At 35.2% G+C, this 24,380-nt stretch overlaps 1 pseudogene; it reads left to right on the top strand.

The window, feature by feature from the left end:
* The window catches only part of LOC115523614, a 39,536-nt pseudogene extending 15,926 nt beyond the window's left edge, over positions 1–23,610 (top strand).
* The last annotated feature ends 770 nt before the right edge of the window (positions 23,611–24,380 follow it).

The following is a 24,380-nucleotide window of genomic DNA, read 5'->3' as shown; positions in this document are numbered from 1 at the left end:
ACTTGAATTTTTAATGTGGTGTTAGTAATGTATATTTTAAGGCACAAAATTAGAAAGAAAAGCCCTCCTTAACAGAAATATTTGAGGACTTGGGATGAAAACATGTACAATATTTTTTTGGTTATTTTTAGAATTCTGGCATCCTTGGGCGCCTGGGTGGCGCAGTCGGTTAAGCGTCCGACTTCAGCCAGGTCACGATCTCGCGGTCCGTGAGTTCGAGCCCCGCGTCAGGCTCTGGGCTGATGGCTCGGAGCCTGGAGCCTGTTTCCGATTCTGTGTCTCCCTCTCTCTCTGCCCCTCCCCCGTTCATGCTCTGTCTCTCTCTGTCCCAAAAATAAATAAACGTTGAAAAAAAAAAAAAAAAAAAAAAAATTCTGGCATCCAGCATTATCACATGTGGTTGCCAGAGTACTTTCTCAATCTTTTCAGGAAATACTATTTGTAACGTTTTATTTACTTAATCAATATTTGTTGAAAAAGGCAAATTGATCAATATATTTTCACTAGTTTATGAACTTTTGGCGAAATTCAGATTTCAACTCCATGCTTTAAGAAATGTAGTATAGTTGACTCATACATTCACCAAATCAATGTTGAACACATATTTTATGCCAAACATTATAGTAGACAGTCACTGAATCATATGTATTACATATTGGTCAAGGTATTATAGGAAGATGAAAAATTTCCTGTTCTCATGGAACTTAAATTCTAATGAAGAAACAATATTCAGAAATGTGGATAAAAGAAGGCCCTTTTAAGGACATAATCACTAGGCCGAAAGCATATGACAAAAAACCGTTGATTATAGGAATATTTAAAAGAACAGAATTCCGGACTGAGAAACTCTGTATTGACTTCTGGGTACTGATGTTAGAACAGCAAAACCCAAAACTACATAATGAGTTTTGAAACTTACAGTAACACCAAGAAAGAGTGAATCACACACAGCAGAGAAATATGCAAAGTGTTTGTAAGGGCTGTAATTTCAAACAGAGAGCTCAGTCCACTCTTTACTGGTGAATCAAAGTGGCACTTCTCCTTTGAATAACATTCTCCTGGTAGAACTTGAAGAAAATGTCCAAATACTGCTTAAGGCATCTGGTACTAGCATACAATCATTTCCCCTACACTATGGAACAGATAGAACATTATTGCTATTTTTTCTTAAGCAGATCGTGCTAAGGTTACAGCACCCTCTTTACAAGATGGTTCACAGGTTTATTATCAGAAAACCAAAGCTTAAAATCCCCCTGATGAGGAATCCTCTTTACTTGTGGTTAATTTATGTGTCTCCATAGATAGGTTGTATCTGTTTAGCCAAATGAGACAAAATGAAATTCTAATTGGATTTCAACATTGATCCATAATTATCTTTCTCTGTACCTGACCGTTTGCTGAAAGTCACTCATTATCTGTTAAGTGTGTTTGTCAATAGACGCTAAATGCCTAGTGCGCTACCCATTTAGTCTGTGGAAGAGTCCTACTACCTTCAGATGATAAAGCTTTCCATCTTTAGATAAAGGGCAAGAGGTAATATGGGCAATGCCTAGATACTAATTGTGTTCGAATGTTCCTTACCTAGAAACTTCTTTGGAATGTGGTATTTTTCTGAGGGCCAATGTTTATCCTAATGATGTCCACTGAGACATGATTCCAGAAAGATGCAAAATGTATAAATTACACTAATAATAAAATGTAAAAGTTCTGGGAGTGACATTACTCCTAGAAAAATAAAGCAACAGCTTCATAAGCCTTGTGGAAAATTTTAATAAGTTCCTGTTCAGACAAGATATAAACTGAAGGCAAAAGCAATCAGTTACAATCTTGGCAATGATCCCAAAATTGACCACTGTGGTAAGGTTATTTTTAAAAATTTTATCATATGTAAAAAATGTTTACATATATGCACAGTTTAGATAATACACATCATAAAAATAGAGTACCACCCATGCCTGTGAATCATCAACCAAACACAATCTTCTCCCTATTTAAAGGAGCAAATTATTTCACTAATGTGTACAGTTGAAATGCAGGACAACATAATGATTAAGGTGCTAGTTTTTGGAGTTGGCCACTTTGGCTTAAAATACTGTTTAATCACTTATTGACTGTGTGACCTCAGGCAAGTTATCCAAATTCTCTATAGTTCAGTTTACAAATCTTAACATTTGAATTATAATAGTACTTACCTGTTAGGGCTGTTGAAAACATATGAAAATTTTAAAAATTTAATGTATTTAAAAGATTCCTAGAATATAATAAGTACTCAGTAAATATTACTTATTACCATTATTATTATTATTCTTAGATTTAATAACAATGCTAACTCTTAGCAAGAAGGAAATAGAGAAAACAATTAGTATCCTTTAAGAGGTTTTGGCCAAGGGCAATGGATCCATTAGAGATTATTTAAAAGATTGCCTAAAGTCAAACTTCTTATAATGTGAGCAGTCAGAATGTGCTTATGGAAAATCACCAATTCCATTACCAAATCACTACACACACACACACACACACACACACACACACACACACGTACATACATATATACATACATACACACACATATATAAATATATATATGTATATATACATATGTGTGTGTGTCTTTTTTCCATATATACAAGCTGTAGAGCAAGTACTGAGGAAAACCAAGTAGAATGGAGAAGTCATACCGGTGCAGCAGGAAATAATGACCCTCTGATATTTTAGGACAACAATTCTGAATTTATATAGACATATTTTTGGCAAGAAGGTGAAAACACGAGAAATTTATTTGGTGGACAGACATTTATGAAATAAGAGTTTCATGCTAAATCTTGAGAAAATAAATTTGGAATCCTATTGGACAGAAATTTAAAAAAGAGAGGACTATGGAATTAAAATAGTGACTGAACATTGAGAAAACATCTATGGTTGTAGTTTATTATCTTCAAATAACAAGTCTAAAAGTTGTATCATATTCTTCAACAGAATGCATTTTTCCTTATCTGGAAGTGGAGGAATCGGATTGAAATAGTGATATGGGGCTTGAATTTTCATAGGAGAATGGCAAAGAAATATAAGTATCTTAGAGAGTTAGGGTTTTCTTGGTAAAGTTGAAATAAATAAAAAGAAACAAATGAACAAGGAGTCTAATGATTGAAGAAAAATTGAAGAAATTGCTAATAGGTCTCTGTGATATTGAAATGTGGTTTAGTGTTCATGACAAAATGTAAAGTTAGGATTGTATGTTAGGAGAATGCTTTTGTGAGGTATACATTTTCTGCAGGAGGTGTGTGTGTGTATAATATTTATAATATATAAGCAATGATAAAAATACAAGTTGTAGTCTTCGACATAACTATCAGAAGTTACTACGTAGGAGACAAAAATCATTGGGGATTACCAAGGGTCAGGTATTTTTTAGCCTTTCTGGTTGTTCTTTTTGTTGTTATTTCTAATTTCAAGAGTATCATTAAGGTTTTTATCAAAAGATGCAAATGGGAACCAGAAGTTTAAAGAGAATAATGTGAATGTTCATCTTCATTCATCCCACCCAGCCCTCCAATAGTCTCTCTGGAGACAACTCCTGTTAACAATTTTATAAACACAGTCTTAAGTGGGACAGTACTGTTGGTGTTTCCCTACAACTTTATTATTTTTTTCTTAATTAGAATTCACTGGGCTACTTCATGTTTTTTAAGTACTGGAGTGTATCTTATGCATACCATAAGTTAACTGCTTGTCTAATTACATCAATCTATATTCAGTCAGTGAAACAGAAGTACTCTGTAATCCAGATACAGAGTTTTAAAGAAAGATCTAGAGTAACAGCATGTTGTCATGGGACGCCAGAGAAATCAGGGTGGTAGGAGGTTTTGGAGGAGACACTGAAAATCCCAGCCTGTGGCTCTGATGTGGAACTGCCCCTATGTTCAAGAGGCTCTGTGAAACTTTCCACTAATTATCTCAGGTGGCAATAGCCCAACAAGTGGCTCTCAGGCACTCACCAAGAAATTGTTGTAAATCTCTCATTTTCCCCAGGCACCTGGTTACAACCAACTCATGAGAATAAAGGACCCTGCCTTCTTCTGCCTTCCAAATACTTCCAGAATCACTCCAGTTACCAAAAACTATCCTAGACCATAAAGGAAAAGAAAACAAGAAACTTCTCCTTAGCAAAACAAAGGTGACTTTAAAAGAGGTGAGTTAGTACCAGATTTGCAGTAGGAATTATAACTAGTGATAGAAAATTACGTTGTTTGAAATTTGGGATACTACAAAAACAGCATGGAGAATTTTGTACATCCATGCTAACAGGAACATGGGAGAAATTCTTTATAAAATGCTCCAGCCAATGGAACACATTGGTAGTGCATTTTTGTGACACTAAATACAGTCATATTATCATCCATTTTAAGAATTTCATCTTTCCCAAATGAAATTTTGTATCCATTAAACACTAATTCCACATTGTTCCCTCCCACTGATCCTAACAACCACAATTCTACTTTCTGACTATGAATTTGATTATCCTAGGAATCTCACATAAGTGGTATCATGCAATACCTGTCCTGTGACAGGCTCATTTTTTCATTTAGCATTATGTTAAGCCTTATCCACCTTGTCCCATGTATCAGGATTTTCTTCCTTCTTAAGGTTGAATAATATTCCATTGTTATATACATTTTGTTTATTCATCCTTCAGTGGACACTTGGGTTGCTTCCTCATTTTGGCTATAATAAATACTACTACTATGAACATGGGTGCACCAATATCTGTTCAAGTCTCTGATTTTAATTCTTTTGGGAATAGGCCCAGAAGTGGAATTGTTGGATATGATTATATGGTAATTCTGTTTTTGTTTTGTTTTAAGAATCAGCATACCAGGGGCGCCTGGGTGGCGCAGTCGGTTAAGCGTCCGACTTCAGCCAGGTCACGATCTCGCGGTCCGTGAGTTCGAGCCCCGCGTCAGGCTCTGGGCTGATGGCTCGGAGCCTGGAGCCTGTTTCCGATTCTGTGTCTCCCTCTCTCTCTGCTCCTCCCCCGTTCATGCTCTGTCTCTCTCTGTCCCAAAAATAAATAAACGTTGAAAAAAAAAAAGAATCAGCATACCATTTTCAACAGTGACTACACCATTTTACATTCCTATCAGTATTACACACGTTTCCAATTTCTTCATTCTCTCCAAATCTGTTTTTCTTTTCTTTTCTTTTTTATAATAGCCTTCCTAATAGGTATGAAGTGGTAATAGTCATCCTAATGGATGTGAAGCAGTATCTTACTGTGGTTTTGATTTGCATTTCTCTAATTATCAGTGGAATGTTGAGAATGTTTTCATGTGCTTATTGACCATTTGTGTATCTTCCTTGGAGAAATGTCTGTTCGGGCCCTCCGCCCATTTTTGATTGGATTGTTTGTTTTCTTGAGTTGTAGAAGGTTTTTTATATATTCTAGACATCAATATCTTATCAGATAGATGATTTCTAAATATTTTCTTTTATTCTGAGGGTTGCCTTTTTATTCTGTTGATATTTTTAATTGATTTTTTTTGATGCCTGTGATTTTGGTGTCATATCCCAGAAGCATTGCACACTGAGGTCCCCTTACTGTATTATCTTACTTATTTATAATTATTTGATTCTTTTAAACTTCCTATACAAACCATTGTAAATAATATCTTCCTTTAGAATATTTACCATTCGTTTCCTTTTCTTACTTTTCTGTATTGGATAATGCCCAGTAATTTGAAGTGAAATTGTTGGAGATCTTTTTTAAATTTTAAAATTTACTTTGGATTTTGTCAAGACTTGGAAGAGACCGAAGGATATGAAACAGACCCCAAAATATTTAATGAATATTGTCAAAGTGATTTCAGAAAGGAAAGTAAAAATATGTTGAGAGGTAAAGGAGAAAAATTAGATAATACATCAGATAATGAAGAGCATATTTAATGGAATGGAAATTCAAAAGACAATGTACAATTGTGCAAATGGAGACTGAGAAATGCTTACTCCTCCCAGCCATCAGAGCATATAAGAATGAGAGGTGATAAGATACTAGTCTCCAGTATCTTTACAACTTATCGTGCAACTTATTATAACACCAGAATTGCCTGAAGTTTCCTGACTGTATCTAGACCAGTTGCAGAGAGGTAATAAAGACTGACTATTGTTTCATATACTTTTGTGCTAATGGTTTGGGAAGGGTTAATTCTTTGCTTTCTAAATGACAGTGGGAAAGCAACCTGGGCAAGGAGCCTATTCCTCTAGATCAATATAGAATATTTTAATACTTAAATAATATTTGAATACATGTAATGAACAAAAATTTGATCCCTAAAAATTATTGAGAATAAGAACAAAACAAATGCATTAGTTGTTATACTCACAATGCCAACCTGTACTCCCCTTTAAAGCTACTCCTACTCCCCTTTAAAGCTAGCAACACAAGTTCTGGTATATCCTCCCAGAGTTTGAAAATACATTTTTAGTAATCTATACATAAACAGGTAAATCAATTTAATGGGTTTTACATACATGGAATCAAACTATGCATATTGTTCAGAAAGTTCCTTTTTAATAATGTCTCAAGTATATATGTCCTATTTCAAACTGTACCTCTAATTTATTTGTTCCATTATGTACTTACAACTTTATCCATTCTTTTCTTGATGGACATTTATATAATTTCAGACTTTATATTTTTATATATTAGGGGCATGATAATACTCAGTACATATTTGGGCATATGAGTATATCTAGCACATATATCTAGAATTAGAAATAATAAAGGGGTATGCACATTTTGAAATTATGTAAAACCTTTTAAAATAGGTCCTACAGAAAGTTTGGATAAATTCATATTCTTTCTTGACTTCTGAATTCAACTTACCCTTTAAGGCCAACATTAATGTCACGTTCCCCTTAGACCACCTAGGGCCTCATTTAACTCATTCTAATTATCTGTGAGATTCCCTTGCAATTTTCTTATATTTAAAACTTTAATTACCCTTAATTTTTTAAACTTTTTTTAAAATTTATTTTTTAGAGCGAAGAGAGCAGGGGAAGGGAAGAGGAAGATCTGAAGCAGACTCTGTACTGAGTGCAGAGCCTGATGTGGGGCTCAAACTCAAGAACCATGAGCTGATGAGGAGCCAAAATCAAGAGTCAGCCACTTGACTGAGCAAACCAGGCACCTCAGAATTACCCTTTTATAATGGAGTTTCATATTAACATTAACATCCTTTTATTTTCTTTCTCATGAGGAAGGCAACGTGAGTGGAAATAAGCATGAACTTTGAAGTCATATGACTCTGCCTATGTTCCAGACCCCCTTCCACGATTTGCCACTTGTGCGATCTGGATAAATTTATCACAGAGAACATTGCTTCTTACTTTCTAAAAAAGATTTAGTAATGAATGCAAACCTACAATTCTATACCAGAATTCACAATAAAAGTATTTTAAAATGTTGCTTACATATACTTAAAATGGGTGTTGGAAGTGAAATTTTACGTGATTTAAACAGGAATATTTTGGGGTTCCTGGGTGGCTCAGTCAGTTAAGCGTTTGACTTCGGCTCAGGTCATGATCTCACAGTTTGTGGGTTCAAGCCCTGTGTCCGGCTCTGTGCTGACAGCTCAGAGACTGGAGCCTGCTTCACATTCTGTGTCTCCCTCTCTCTCTGCCCCTCCCCTGCTCACACTCTGTCTCTGTCTCAAAAATAAATAAACATTAAAAAAAATTTAAACAGGAATATTTTTTCCAATATTCTACTATGAAAATTTAAGATGGATGAGTTAAAAAAGGGTCTTGATAAAATATTGGATTTATTAGTAAAATAGAAGAAAATAAATAACACACCCATAGAATTCTGAGCTTTAAGCAACAGGTTTACTAATGTGCTATATGAAATATACACAAATATATGTTCAGATGTATTTTGATTTATTCTTTTTTGAACTGTGTACTGTAAAATAGAAAGATGAAAAATTACACAATTTTAGTGAAACAGTTCTATTTGTTTTGAACATCTAGTAGTTTATGTCTTTTGTCCCATTATACAGACACCATTTGTAAAATATGAAAAAGGGAGAAAAAGTAATTTAAAATTTGTATGGATAATTTTTATGTTTTTATATTAAGAAATTCTTTTACTAGAGGACTCATTCATTTTATATTTGTGAATGAACCCACATACACAACCCTTATGTTAGTGCTTTTTGTCTAGCCTGCATACAATGAACATTTACATAGGTGAAAAGAGTAATATAAAAATTAAAAATAAAAAAGAAGGTGGAGCTATCCATTTGTAAAAGTAGTAAGTAAATAAATATAAGTCCTCCAGGAACTTTTAGTTGGGTTAAATGAGTATAATTGTGTAATTTTGAGGTGCATCTAATGTGTGTTGCCTTTGCCAGTGGCTAACAAGTTACCTCCTTGTGAAGTAAAATCACATCATCTATACTAAGCACACATTTATAAACATTTTGTATAAGTGTTCTCACATTTTCGTTTTTGGTGGATGATGTGGAATCACTGAGATCTTTGCAGAAAAATATGTCAATCAGAGTGTTTGGTTATTGTTTATAATGTAGAGAGGACATTTCTCTTTAAGCATGTGTTAGATCCCAGTATTATAACATCATGAATAATGGCTAATGATGTCCTGGAGCAGAATCTGAGGCAAGGATTCCTACAGTGACTTATTAAGATTTTTAAGAAGACGGCCCAAGAAGAATCTGGTAAGAAACTGAAGAAAAGCAGGATAAACAAGTGGGAAGAAGCCAGTCCAGTCCAGTGAAGTGCTAGCTTCATTGATAAAACAGGGATCAAGACCATAAAAATCACAGTTTGTTCTCCATTAAGGGCAGGGAGCTGGATTTTCATAATCCTCCGCTCGTCAATTGCTGGTGGAGAGAGGGCCGAACTCCAGGCACAGTTATCTCTTGGAACGTCTAAACATCTGGACATTTGGTACACAGAACCATTAAGGGGATCATAGGTGAATTGGATATTCTTTTTTTTAATGTTTATTTTCAGAGAGAAAGCATGCACATATGTGGGGGACAGGCAGAGAGAGAGGGAGAGAAAGAATCTCAAATGGGCTCCACGCCCATCACAAGCCCAAGGGGGCTCGATCTCACTACTGTGAGTGAGATCATGACCTGAGCCAAAATCAAGGGTAGGATGCTTAATGGACTAAGCCACCCAGACGGCCTAGTTGGCAAGGGGATCATAGATAATTTGGATAAGAGCACTGATTATAGCTGCTGGAAAGAAGTTTCAAATAATTGAACTGGACAAGATCATGAAAGATATTATTCATTTTAATTGTGTAACATTGCCAGCAATTAGATCTTTTTGATATCATATTTGATAATTATAAAGTACTGGGATAAAAGATCATAAATTCATTGATAAAAGTAATCAATGAATGGTAATGATGTTCCCAATATTAAGTAAGCAGAAGCCATGAGAAACACCAGAATGATAAATCATTACATAAATGTAGATTCTTCTCAATTATGCTTTCTCATTGAGAGAGAAGTCATGGTCTAACATAAATGTTAACATTAATTGGCTGAGGAATTAACATGAGTGGAGCAACCACTATATACTAGGCATTTTATAATCCATATCTCATTTAATTTTTAACATGATCTGTGTTAATAGGTATGAATTTTCTATTTTAGGCCTGCAAAAACTGAGGGTCTAAAAAATTAAATACTTTGTCGAAGTTTCTGTTATTTTTGAGTGAATTCTGGATTCAGGTCTCAGTGCTAAGATCTGTACTCTTTTCAGTATAATTTTAAATATTTCCTAAACTTCTACTTTTGATCAAAAGATCTTTTGGATTAGAACTGCAAACTAAATGAAGCTGATTTAAGTCTCAGAATAGAAACTTTTCTCTTGGAATTTTAATCGTTTCTTTACATAATGGGGACTAAGCTACTGCTAGGATTTAGAATATAGATGACAAATATGAATCAAGAATCAACAATTGGGGCACCTGGGTGGCTCAGTCGGTTGAGCATCCGACTTCGGCTCAGGTCATGATCTTGCAGTTTGTGAGTTCGAGCCCTGCGTCGGGCTCTGCTGACAGCTCAGAGCCTGGAGACTGCTTCGGATTCTGTGTCTCCTTCTCTCTCTGCCCATCCCCCACTTGTGGCTCTGTCTCTCTCTCAAAAATGATTAAATAAATGTAAAAAAAATTAAAAAAAAAAGAATCAACAATTAAAATTTTGCTGGTCCATAAGATCCAGGTATGAAAATGGTGTGCCTTAATAAACTTGTATCCATAAGATAAATTAGATAAGCCAATAGTTAATAATCCCTGTATCTCCTCTCATCTGCCTGGGCCCTAAGAGAAAATAACCTGCAATTATTAACTATGCTTTTTTAAAATTATAAACAGATCTCAAGTTTTGGAAGACAGAAAAGATACAGTTAATAATGAGTGAGGCAAAATAATCAAGTCTTCTTTAAATATGTTGTGATACTTAGCCCATAATCTAGTAATAAAATGATAATTGTATTTTACTTATTGAAACTTGGACTCTGGAAACATTTCTCATACTTCATGTATTCGATATGCTCCATATTGAAAACCAGTATGTACTTATTAATTTAAAATCTATAAATTTTCAAAAGGTAATAGGTTATTCATTAGGAATTTTTCTGCTTAGACTTATTGAGATAATTAAGACAGTATGACACATAAAAATAAATTAACTAATCATCAAAACTTTTCTTGTGAAGCTGATAATTCATTTTCACTTGCCCAGTTTCTTACCTTTCTTCTGCCTAGACAGGTTTTTTTTTCCTTTTTTTTTTTTTTGAGAGAGTATTTTAAAGTTTGATGTGAGAAGCTTTAAAAAAATAGTTGTGCCTTGTCAAATATTAAGAAGAGAAGATGAGAAGTGATTCATTTTAAGGCAAGAACAGCAGTGACAATGAGCTGTGAAGGGTTTTATTTTTATAATAGAACTAATTCAAGAAGTAACTATGGAAAAGTTGAAACCCCATGAGCTTGTAGAGCATATTGCTGTAATTATCTCTGCTTTGTCCTTCTTTCACAGAAATGAAATCACTTCAAACAAAACTATTTAAAAAAGAGACAAAGCCCCCACATGTAATATACTCAAGCCTAGAAAAAGTCAGTTATTTTAATGAATACAAAACAAAGTCTAATGAAATGAATGACATTGAGTAGTGTGAGAATAATTTCCACTTTTTTGCCTTCCTTTTAGGAAATGTCTTTATGCTTCATTTTTAAAATAATAATCTAAAAATAAAACAAGCTTTTACAATGGTAACTAGCATTGTTAGTAAATTGCAAATTCTTGTTCCCACACAAGAAAGTTATTTCTCCTTTTTCTTGTTCTATAGGGAAAACTTGCTTATTTCATTAATGTAATAAAACAAACCATTATTTCCAACATTTTGCTGTTAATCATTTAAAAGTTAACTTTTGATAGTAATTGACACAGTGTTTAAGTGGCATTTGTTCCAAAATAATTACCGGTAATTCTTACGAAATAGTTATTTATTTGGCAACTTGATGAAAGCAATAGAAACCTCTCCTATAAGGAAAGGAAAATAATACGGAATTAAAAGAGGATGATAATTTATAATTAAATTAGATGTGATTAAAGATAAATATATATGATAACATATATATATATGATATATATAATTAGGTTTTATTGAGCTATAATCTGATGTAGTAAAATTCACTTTCTTTGATATAGTTTTGTGTTTCGAAATTACATGCAACCATGAAATTCTCACCATAATCTGGGGTGCCTGGGTGGCTCAGTCAGTTGGGTCACCAGCTCTTGATTTTCGTTCAGGTCATGATCACTTAGTTTGTAAGTTCAAGCTCCACATCAGGCATTGCACTGACAGCATGGAGTCTGCACAGGATTCTCTCTCTCTCCCTCTCTCTCTGCCCCTGCTCAGCTTGCACTCTTTCTCTCTCTCTCAAAATAAATAAACTTAAAAATGTATCACAATGATCAAGATACAGAAAAGACCCATTACCCAAAAAAGATTCCCTCATGCTACCATTTTGCAGTCATTCCCTTCTATCCCCATGCCACCACTGATGACTCTATCTATATACATTTGTCTTTTCTAGAATGTCATGCAAATGGAATTATGGAGAATGTAGCTTTTGAATAAGGCTTTTTTCATTTGAGATTCATCCATGCTACTGCACATTGTCAGCTGTCAGCAATTCATTCATTTTCATTCTTCAGTAGTATTCCGCTATAAGATTATACTGTTATGCCACAGTTTATCCATTTACCAGATGAAGTAATGCCTCCAGTTTTGGTTATTAGGATTAAAGCTACCTATAAACATTCATACACAGGTTTTTGTGTGAAAATAGCTTTCAACTCTTTAGGTAGACACTGTGAATGGTATAGCTGGTTAATATAAATGTAGCTAAGAAACTGAGAATCTGTTTTCCAAAGTGACTGTGCCACCAGGAAGGTATGAGAGTCCCAGTTGGTCCATGTTCTGTGCCAGAATTTGTAATTTCCATTTTAATGTACTTTTTTTCCATTCTGCTAGGTTCATGGAAAATACTCTTTTTAAAATAAAAAGAAACAACAACAAATTAATTGCTTAAATGGAGCTATTTAGTTGAACATAAAGACTAATGTCTAGAAAAATGACTGTCTTATGTTCTGAAAAGTAAAGCTAGCCCTATGCAGTATAAATTAGTAGATACTCTTATTACTTATAGTAAAGTAGCAATTCAAGATATTTTATGGTTATATGAATTGACAAATTTTGTTGTAGGGTACATCAGAACATCTAGGTTATTAGATATCTCAATAGCTATCTAAACTTACTCATTTCTTAAACGGGACATCTGCATAAAACAATATTTTTTCTCCTTTTCATGTAGGAAAATTTATTAAGAATCCAATATTTTTCTGAATTAAATTCCCATGAGCAAGTTAAAAATAATTAAATTTAAAAGAAATACATGCCTTTCTTAAGCACCATAACATTTGGATCAAGGAGTGAATACTTTTACTCATATAGTATGGCTCAAATTACAAACAAAATTATTATCAGTTTCAAACTTCAATGTTAAGTCAAAAAAAATCTCTACAAATTAAAACAAGTAAAAAGTACCCTGATCCACAGCAGCTATGTTTCTAATATCAGTTAATAAGCAGAAAACATTACCAAAGTCTACTCTCTAATTCTAATTTTTTGAAAGTTGTATCATTTTAATCTCATCAGTGATGGAGTCAATCCTATTTCATGTTTTCATCTATTTAGCAGATATTCCAAGAGTGTAGTACCCACAGAGTAGCATCAACAAAGTTAGCAAACTATTGGGGTGCCTGGGTGGGTAAGCGTCTGACTTCAGCTCAGGTCATGATCTCACAGTTCATGAGTTCGAGTCCCACATCAGGCTTGCTGTTGTCAGAGCAGAGCCAGCTTTGGATCCTCTATCTCTCTCTGCCCTTCTCTCCTTCTCTCTCTCCCTCTCCTTCTCTCCCTATCTCAAAAATAAATAAATAAACATTGAAAAATAATTGGCGAGCTACCTTCTCAAGATTATTTTAGGAATTCGGGAATCTGGCACTTTGCAAACCCCTCCCCCCCCAGGATGTGAGGATGTCATAATTATATTTACCTAATGTTGGATTGTGATTATATGCACCAAAAAAGTTAAAGAAAGAAAAAAAATATACAAATAGGGTGCCATATTGGAAAACACACTTGATAAAGAGCTTCAATTGGTTTCTTTAGTTTTTCTTCCTGAGATTCACTGCTATATGAGCATTTTCACTAAAATATGTGGAAATTTTTGAGACAAATAATAACAGAGCCTGATCAACTTTTAGGGGTGATTCTATGTAATGGCTTCTTTGGTTAATTTCCATATCACTGACAAAAAATATTGTTCATTGTATATAAAAATGTATTTAAATTTTGAAAAACTAATTAATTGTAATTATTTAGCATGATGATACAGAAATGGTAAAATTATTTAAGATAATTTTTCAATCTCAAGCTATTGTAGTCATCCTTTATGCAAAAGAAATGCACAGAACTGGGTTTTGTCACTATTTTTTCTCCCTTTTATGTTGAGCAATCATAAGCTATATCAGCATCATATTGAAATCATCAGGAAAACGTTTTCTTGAAAGTTACTGGATACTTCATGCAAAAATATTCAGTGGAAAATTGGTTAAATTTCCATACTTTTATCCTCTAAATCTCTTCCTCTTAATGAAGGAAATTATGACTGTCATTTCAGTGCTCCAGAGAGGCTTGAGTTTACCAGGGATGTGGTGGCATATTTTTTTATGTTTTAAGACTAAATTTAATGTGCCAGAATATAACAAGGGCACAAAGACAAGAGATTCTGATACCTGTCAAACTCAACCAAGTTAATTAGGATAAACTGAAATGCAGAAAGCTAATTGTGTCAGATAAGATATCACACTTTAATTATGTGTTTAAGAGGTATGATACTAACTTCAGTCCAATCCTTTATTATTATAAAAGTTCTAGCTACTTCCATAGGTGGAATTTGAATTTGTTTGTTCTTTTCATGATTTAAAAAGAGGTATAAAATTCAAAAATCATATTTTGACACATAAGACTACAGGCTTATGCTCCTGCTTATAAATTAGATAAGCTAACAAAACAAGGGTGACTTGTACGCAGTTAGAAATAAAGCCTCACCCCAACATTTACCTTAGAGAAGAGACATATGGAAAATTGAAAATGATTATTAAGAACAAACTAGGAATAATTAACACCCCAAAACAGACTATCAGTTTTTCCTGCCAGTAGATACTCAATAAAATTGTGTTGAATATATTTTTAAATTATTTCCTATTAAATCTGAACTGAAACATGCAATCACATATTTAGTCCTACAGAATTGAGACTGAATTCAAAGTTCACTGTAAAACAAGTATCCATTGACAGATCATCCATCTAAAAATTAACTATCAGAGAGATATTTTTCTAGGAAAAAAATTCTCAATAAACAAAAGCGACTGAAGTTAATTTCTGTTTAACTTATATGGCTAATATGGTATATAGAAATGGTCAAGGTCTAAAAGACAAATTGACATTGAAATTAATATATCTTAACCCTCTTATCTTGTAATTACAGAATTTTTGGATAGAAAGGTTAAATTAATGAGCTGAGATGCATATTTATTGGGTTGTAGAACAACGAGCAGAGTTTTAAGCTAGATGTAAGCTTGAAACCCACTCTGCCATCTATTAGCTAAATGACATGGGAAAAGTTAGACTATTTATCTTATAGTCTAAAATATGGATTCTTTTTAATGTAATCCCAAGAATTATTATTAACTACATCATAAGAACAGGAAGAGGCCAAGAATCCCAGGAACACTGGGAATTAGAGTTGATTCTTGCAAACATGAGTTTGAACTGCGGAGGTCCACTTATACACGGATTTTTTTTTTAAATAAGTACAGTGTAGTACTGTAATTGCATTTTCTCTTCATTATATTTTTCTTAAGATTTTCTTTAGCTTACATTATGGTAAGGATACAGTATAATACATAGAACATATAAAATATGTGTTAATCAACTGTTCATGCTATCAGTAAGTCTTCTGATCGATAGTAGGCTATTAGTAGTTAAATTTTTGAGGAGTCAAAAGGTATTCATGGATTTTTTATTGCATCAGAGTGCAGGTTAGGTGCTCCTAACCTTGTGTTACTCAAGGGTCAACTGTACTGACCATTTCACTTATAATTTCTCAGCTTCATTTTCTTTATCTTGGATAGAGACCATTTTTGGTTTGCCTTCCTAATCAAAAACATTTTTGGAAATAAGGATTACTTCTAGAGGCTGTACCTAATTTAGATCATGTGCCTTCCACGGAAGATATTATAAGGTTTAGAAATGTTAACATAAAGAATGGAATTATTTACTTATGGGGTCTAAAGTAAGATAATGAAAGAGAGAAAATCTGTCCAGTCTGAAAGCTCATAGGCGGCTTTCTGTCACAGCTCAGTGCCTTCTCTGCCAGTAGCTACTGACATGCTGAGGATCATGATCAGAATTATCATGAACCTTGGCAAACTGAAGAATCTGAAATTTCTGATACTTAAAATTAATGTGCTTTTAGGAAATGGTAACATGGATAAGGCAGGGGCTGGAATAATTAAGAAAGCCTGATCTCTCCAACTACTCATACGTACCTCCTGCTAATACTGTCTCAGTTGAATTAGTTTTGGCCCTCATTGTGAATTTGGTAGAAGATGTTCATGAAGAAATATGCATTTGGTCTTCCTGTTACATTTCTCTATTATTTATTTCAGAATAGATACTTAAAGTTGCTCTGTTAACTTGCCATGCTTGGAGTAGTGAATTACCATACCAGGACTCTGAGCTAGTTGGGTGAATACTAACTACAGGACACTGACTGGCTGAGAAGATGGAGTGAAACATCTCAGATCATTCAGAGACTGCCAGCAATGAATTTATAAAGTAGCCTTTGAAGACAAAATCATCTGGTATGTATGCAACAGCCTGTCTTCAAATGATTATCTATGGAAACTTCAAACCCATTTTACTAACCGCTAGCATATCCTTGGCAGAGGGACATAGCATGGCAGGTGACTTGTTGAGACAACCTTTCCCTTCACAGCATTGGATCAGCAGGCTGTCTCCAATGCCATCCATTCCATGTGCCATTAACAACAACTGCCATGAATGTGTTCATTCACCCACATTCAGTCTCCCCTCTCTTATTTAAATGAAAGGAATATCCCACACCTCTCACGACAAGGATTTGTATACTTCAGTAACTTTCAACAGCATGCTTTCAAAGTCTTCATTTTTCTCTCCCACATCAATTTAGTTCTGCCAACTGGAAAATACACTTTGGCATACAACTATAACCTCTTCTAGTGTTTCTCGTTATTTGAGACAAAGAAAGATTTTTTTCCTTCCTTTCCTCTTTCCTTCCATCCTCCTTCCTTCCTTCCTCCCAGGCTCCACGCCCAAAGTGGGGCTTGAACTCACCACCCTGAAATCAATAGTCTCTACTGACTGAACCAGCCAGGCACCCCTAGGTGTTCTTTTCTTAACCCTAAATTTCTTTTCCATCTCTGTAGTCCTTCTTCGTATTATTTCTCTGAAGGTTTGTTTGAAGATGTCTTCCCATCTTGCATTCATTCTTCAACACCCTTAATCATTTCTCACTTGCACAACTGCAACATTCTCCTTGGTTTTGCCTTGCTACCCCAAATTTCTTTTCCACTAAGTAGTCAGAGTGATTTAAAATTTTTAAATCACACTATTGCTCCCCTGCAATTGCCACCCAATAGCTTCCCACTAGGCTTTCAATGGACCTAAAGATTCTCTGTGATCGGAATCTGCCTTTTCCGTCACTGTCTTCCTCCCTCATAATCCTCAGATATGCTGATATATTTTTCCCTTAAACATGACAGATTTGTTCTAACAAGAATGTTGCACTTGCTATTCCCTCTAAGACTTCTCTGCATAATGCTTAGTATCATCCTCTTTCACTGTTCAATTTCAATGTTTCCTCTGAAGGAACTTTCTCAATCACTCTAAGGAACAATCCACCTGCAATTTCTATCATATCACCTGTTTAATTTTATTTGCCACTGTAAATTATTATGTGTTGATTTTTCCACTTTACTAATGTGTCTTCTCCTATGGAATAAGCTCCAAAGGGAGAGAAAGTGTTCACAATTATCCCCCAAGTGTGTAGAACAGAGCCTGACATAGATGCCATTCAATATTTGTTTGAAGAATCCATTGTTATATGTAAACGAAGGTAAATATTACAGTTACATTAAAAGCACACCTGAAGAAATCTGGCTAAGTTAGATACCTTTGGGGAATTTTTTTGTCCAAAATAAAACAATGGGAAAGAAGTATTTTCTAATTTATTAACAAATCATAAGGCCATGGGTGACTTCTCTCTAAAACCTAGAACACATATTTTGCATCTTAATAACATGAAATCTCTCGGGAAATCAAAATAAAACAAAGAAAATAACTCTAGAAAACAAGGTTGTTATCCCTTGCCAACTAATGCACCATTTACTGTTACTTTAATGACACATTGCCAATTCTATTCACCTAAACCCCCCAAAAGTTCTATATGTTGTGAGATTAAATATGTTTTTAGAAAAGACAGACTTCTCTGAGATGAACAGATGAACGGTGGCATGGATATACTTCCTTACCTGCAGACCTTTGTAGATTATTTTTTTAAAGAATTTTCAAAAGTCATGGAGTAAATGATAAATTAAAGATAATTAAATCTTACAAAATAAGTATGGATCTTTGAAGAAGTAATAAGTGTTTCATAAGGGACATATCATGTATCCAGAAATGTCCCTTTGATGAAAGGAAGGAGAAACATTTAACTCTCAAGTTGATATACTAATCAGCGTCAACGCTAACATTTTGGGGAAGTTAATGGAGATTGAATTCAGGAGGTTGAGCTCAGCGGAGGAGTTACAATGCCTGAAGTTAGCCATTTGGAATCGCACTGAAAACAAACAAAAACAAACCTAATGGCTGTTAAATAGCTAGTTGCATAGGGAGAGGGAAATATATTATCAAGCAACAGCTTTTAACAGAGGATAATTTATAATAAAAAATGTCAGTTTGTGATTTTAATATTACTGAGTGAGATTAATGAGCTATTAGTTATTAAACATATTTCCATTTTTAAGCATCCAGAGAAAACAATTTGAACTTTTGAACATAGGAGTTTTAAAAGTCTTAACTGTAATGAAAAACAAATGATTTAATATTCTGCTTTCCTTTGCCATCGACTGTTGTAATAGAAAGTGAGAACATAAGAACGGCACAGGAAGTGATGGAAATGATTCAGTGATCTCTAGAGACAGGATTAATTTAATATCGGGCTATCAATCACACATGTTAACAAATCTGTACTTTAGATGTCAATTAATTGATAAAGAAAAAATTGAACATTTCACTGTTTCAGGATAGGAATATTTTTTTTTTTTTTTTTTTTTTTTTTTTTTTTTTTGGTATTTATTGCCTTGATTTCATAACACTGACATAAGATTCTACCAGGAAAAAGTTACAGCCGTGGCTGCCCACCCTATAGGTCACATGTGTTATGTGTCTGGTATCTTCCAACACTGATGATTACTATAGTAATGTTTGGTGGTGAGGCATTCCACAAACTCAAAAACTCTTTCTCTTTAACTCAAAGTGTTCAGATGAGCTAGCTCCATCACAGAATGTTTTAGAACGTTGATTATACAAAGAATCCTGTATTTCCAAGGGCCTGTCTATATAATTTTCTGTGACACCTATTAGAAGGCAAAGAACATGGTCTCCCATATAAGACATAAGTTATTTAAATCTTTTTTTAAAATTAACTATTTTATTTATTTATGTTTATTCATTTTGAGAGAGGGAGGGAAAGAGAGAAAGAGAGAGAAGGAGGGAGGGGCAGAGAGAGAGAATCCCAAGTAGGCCCCCTGCTATCAGCGCGGGGCTATCAATGCTGGACTCCATCTCACCAACGTGAGATCACGACCTAAGCTGAATCGAGAGTTGGATGCTTAACTGACAGAGCCACCCGGGCATCCCTTAAATCAATTCTTTTAAAATGTCGCTCTTCCAAGAATTTTACAAGTAGTTTCTCATTTATCTTCATACCACTGGTAAGTATGAAGGAATACCGTTTTCTACCGTTGTACGGATATGGCATATAGTTCCTTAACTGAAGGGTTTCATCATCAATAAAATGAGAACTTTACCATTCTCAGAGTGGTGAGGGATAAGGAAGTGTACCTGTACGATGCACCTAGAAGGTAGTATTTGCACGTTAAATGGTATTTGCTTCCTTCTCCAACTATATAAAAGACAGCAAATTTAAAACTATAGTCTTTTCAGGAACCACAAATCTCTGAGAGCAGAGTAATGTTTGCCCCAGCTGCACAGCCCCTTGAGCTCTCCCTGACCTCTGAGATACAGACCGAGCAGAATAAGCCGGTTGGAGTGTCCAAAAAAGGAACTGGTCTGCATGTTGACAAAAATGAGAACTTTTGTTCACCAAATAGCGCTGTGAAGCTGCAATTAGCATCAGAAGCATTACATTAAACTAGACTGCAGAACAGCAAACATAAATCACAGGCAGATAACTTAAAGCTTTTAATGCAGGCATTTATACCTCCCATTAACAAACCATGATGAAAATGGCTTATACATATAGAGAAAAGCAAATGCATCTATACAGACCCTATTACTTTGATACCCTATTGATTTTTGCTGTTCCACATATGGGTACTTGATGAATAATTTACTTCATTATTACTAAACATGTGCTGACTTACTTCAGATGCCATTATTATGCAAATTATATGCCAAGACACTAAAGAGACATTTTGGTATGTTTGTGTTTCTCTTTGGATTCATTCTCTTTGGAGGATTTTCTAGTTATATGAAATTTGATGATGGGAAGCTGGTTTTTAAATAGATTTATGCCCAACAGGAAACTACCACTGGTTTGGTTACCTTGTGGTCGAACTAAAGAAAAACCTGTTTCTATCTAAGATTATAATTCAAATTTAACTTATGAACCTATCTTTTGGAGATTTGGGTTATTTGATGTGCTAGTATACTACCTTGTAGACCTGTCAATATCAATACTGTTAACTAACTGGTATATACTGTCAACTGAGTTATTTTCAATACCCAAAAATCTAACCTTTAAGGATTTCATTATTTTGTAAACACGTAACAATAAAATATGTAAAGTAAACACTTCCTACGATATTGTGGATGCACATTACAAATTTACGCACAGGAAATACTTTATGGTCCTCATTGAAAGTGTGTATTCTAATCATTTGTTTCTCCTCTATGAGTGTCTACCATACTGACGCTTATTCACCCACCACTCTTATTTAATATGTTCCATTGTCCTGATGCCCTTTTGCTTCCCAAGTTTCTCCTTAGCTATTTGCACAGTGATTGCACCATCAATCATTTATTTTCTTCAAATCAGTTCTGCATTTTGTGACTTTTCCTATTTGTTACACTTGCAATGTGACCTCTTCTATATGCCACAACTTTCTTTCAACGTAAGTGTAGATCCATAAAATGCATATGTATGCGTAAATACAATGTCCACAAAGTTTATCTGACGTTCTGTTTACAATCTTGTAAAAAATGATAATTGAAGTATTATCTACTCAATCATTTTTAGGACATAACTTATAGAACTAACAAAGTCACTAGAGGGCTTTCTTCTCCAGAAACAATGAAGTTAGGCAAACACACACACAAATATATGCCCCAAGTCCCTTTGCTCCTTTCACAAGGAAACTACTTCATGGTACTTTACTTCACACTAAGGGAAAAAAGAAAAGAGAAGAAACAAAGCAATTTCTAAACTGCAAACCTATGCATATAAAATACACCACAGATTAATATTATTCTAATAGTTTACACTTCTAATTATAGTCTGTTCACAAGGAAATCAATTACCTAGAAAATTTAGCCAAATAAAAACAGTCCAATAGGTTAACCAGTCTTATCAGTAATGGAGTTTGAAATCAAGAGGGGTGGGGAGTCGAAAGTAGGTAGGTTTAGCTTTCCTCATGAAGTCACTTAAAGAAAAATGATACTCAAGGCTGTGACCATTTCCTCCAGGTGTTTTGTCTTTCAGTAATAGGTGAGTACAAGATTGTGAAACTCGGCTTGCTTACCGATGGCTTCACCTCAATTCCACCTGGAATGTGTAACTAAAATCTAGTTGTAGGTTATAGACAGAAAGAAAGCAACACAATCATTTCTAAGTATGGGGGGCTGTCTTTTATTATTTCACTTCTCTCCCAGCCTCAGTGCTATTTGTCACAGTTACAAACATGAAGTGTGGGAAATCAAGTAACTCTGTCCTGGGTTAGGAGATTATAAGGAACACATTGCAAAGCAGAACACTGCTTTCTGGCCTTGTTGAGAACAGTGGGCCAGTATCTAGTTAATTGATGCATATTAGGGGTTGGTCCTGCCTGTCCTCGAGAATTCCTTACACCATGCTATCTATGGAATATCTTATCTTGTTCCCCACCCTGCTTTCTGAATCTGCTCTTTTGTAGTCTTGGGAAGGCATCGTTTCTCTTTTTTTTAATGTTTTTATTTATTTTTGAGACAGAGAGACAGTGCATAAGCAGGGGAGGGGCAGAAGAGAGAGGGAGACAGAGAATCTGAAGCAGGCTCCAGGCTCTAAGCTGTCAGCACAGAGCCCAACGCAGGGCTCGAACTCACGGACCGTGAGACCATGACCTGAGCTGAAGTCGGACGCCTAACCGACTGAGCCGCCCAGGCGCCCTGGGAAGGCATTGTTTCTCTATATCTTCTTACTGGGACTTTGCTCACAGACATATTGTGCGATGTTTCCCTAAATGTATGCTTAATAAACCTGGGAGCTTGAGGGCAGCTTGGGGAGACTTCCCTGAGCCTCACTCTCACCTCTCTTGACTTGCATGGAGTCTTGAGATATTCTTTCTGCTGTCCTCAGCTTGGCTTTGCTGGACAAAGCCGAAAGCCAAACACACAGTGAAGCGTTCAATTACAGTTGACCCTTCAACAATGCTCAGGGGTCAGGGGCAGTGACCTCTGTGCAGTCAAAAAGCTACTTATAACTTTTGACTCCCATAAAACTTAACTACTGATAACGTACTATTGACCTAAAGCCTTACAAATAACATAAATGGTTGATTAACATATTTTGTATATGTATCATACATTGTGTTCTTATGATAAAGTAAGCAAGCTAGAGAAAAGAAAATCCTAAGAGAAAAATACATTTGCAGTAATGTACTGTAAAAAGTCGGCCTATCCATGAGTCCAGGGTCCTGCAGACCTACCCTTCCTTCGACAGTGTGGCCCTGGGATGCCCCTTCTTCCAGCCTTCAACCATCTTCCAACCTCTTTTCCGTTCCAAGCCTACAAACCATTTTTCTCAGTTGCCCTCTGCCTCCAGACCACACCAGACACAATTTTTTTTTTTTTTTTTTTTTTTTTTTTTTGTTTACTCCTTATTTGCAATCAACCATAAGCTCACAGATTCTGTCAGACTTATTCCCCCAAGTTGGGGGCACAATCAAGCACCTGCTTAACATGCATCTATGGGCCATTTACACCTACCTTTCTCTGGGCTTCTATTTCGATGATGGAGCGCATAGGCCACTTCTTTCATGAGTCAGCAGAGGAGAAGCACAAGGATGCCAAGCATCTTTTGAAAACGCAAAACCAGCACAGCAACCACTCCCTCACCCAGAACATGCGGAAACTGTCCCAGGATGGGTGAGGGTAAAACCCAGAACGAAACTGAAACTGCCACAGTTCTAGAGAAAAATCTGAACCAGGCCCTTGGGGTCTGCATACCCTGGGTTCGGCCTGAGCAGACCCTCATCTCTGTGACTTCCTGGAGAACCACTTCCTAGATGAAGAGGTGAAACTTATTAAGAATGTGGCGACCACCTCACTCAACTCCACCTGCTGGCTGGCCTCCAGGCTGGGCGAGGAGAGTATATCTTAGAAAGGCTCACCTCCAAGCATTACTAGGAGCTTCCTAAGCCCAGCTGCTCTTAAACAGCTCCTTGGTCACCCACCTGGTATCAGGGCTTCTATCTGAGCTTCTCCTGAAAGGCACTAGGTAGCTTTATAACCACCCTGGCCCCCTCTCCCAAGCCATGGAGCAAATGGAAACAATAAATCTTTCTCCAGGGGAAAAAAAAATCAGTCTATAAAGTGGAACTTCACAGTTCAAACCAACATCGTTCAAGGGTCAATTGTATTTGATAATTTATTCAAACAGCCACATGAACTTGAAGAAAAAATAACTGCATTAAAGAATGGGTGTTGAACTGCAAAAAAAAAAAAAAACTGAAAAAGGTCATATAAATATAAACAATGTGCTCTTAAAATATGGCAAAGATTTGTGAATAATGTTGAAGCCAGTAGTAGGGTGTTGTCCCACAAGCACAATATGCAAATAGGCAGAGAATACATGATTAAATCAAGGTATTACTAATCTTTCATCAGTTTGGGGAGCATAATTTATATACAGTAAAATATATCCATATATAAAATACAGTGAGGTGCCTTTGGGCAAAGTATACACCTATATAACTTAAACCATAATTAAGACAGAATATTTCTTACATCTCCAAATAATGCTCTTGACTCTTTGTAGTAAGTTCCTCAATATCCCCTAACTTAAGGCAATCTGGGGTCCGATTTTTGTTTAGGTGATTTTGGGGATCTCCTATAATTTAACATAAAAGGAGTCACACTTTGTTTTCTCTCTGACTTCCTTTTCCCTCAATAACATT

The sequence above is a fragment of the Lynx canadensis genome, chromosome A1 (assembly GCF_007474595.2).
Source record: "Lynx canadensis isolate LIC74 chromosome A1, mLynCan4.pri.v2, whole genome shotgun sequence".
In the NCBI taxonomy this organism is placed as follows: Eukaryota; Metazoa; Chordata; class Mammalia; order Carnivora; family Felidae; genus Lynx; species Lynx canadensis.
This window is presented reverse-complemented; position numbering and strand designations above follow the sequence as displayed.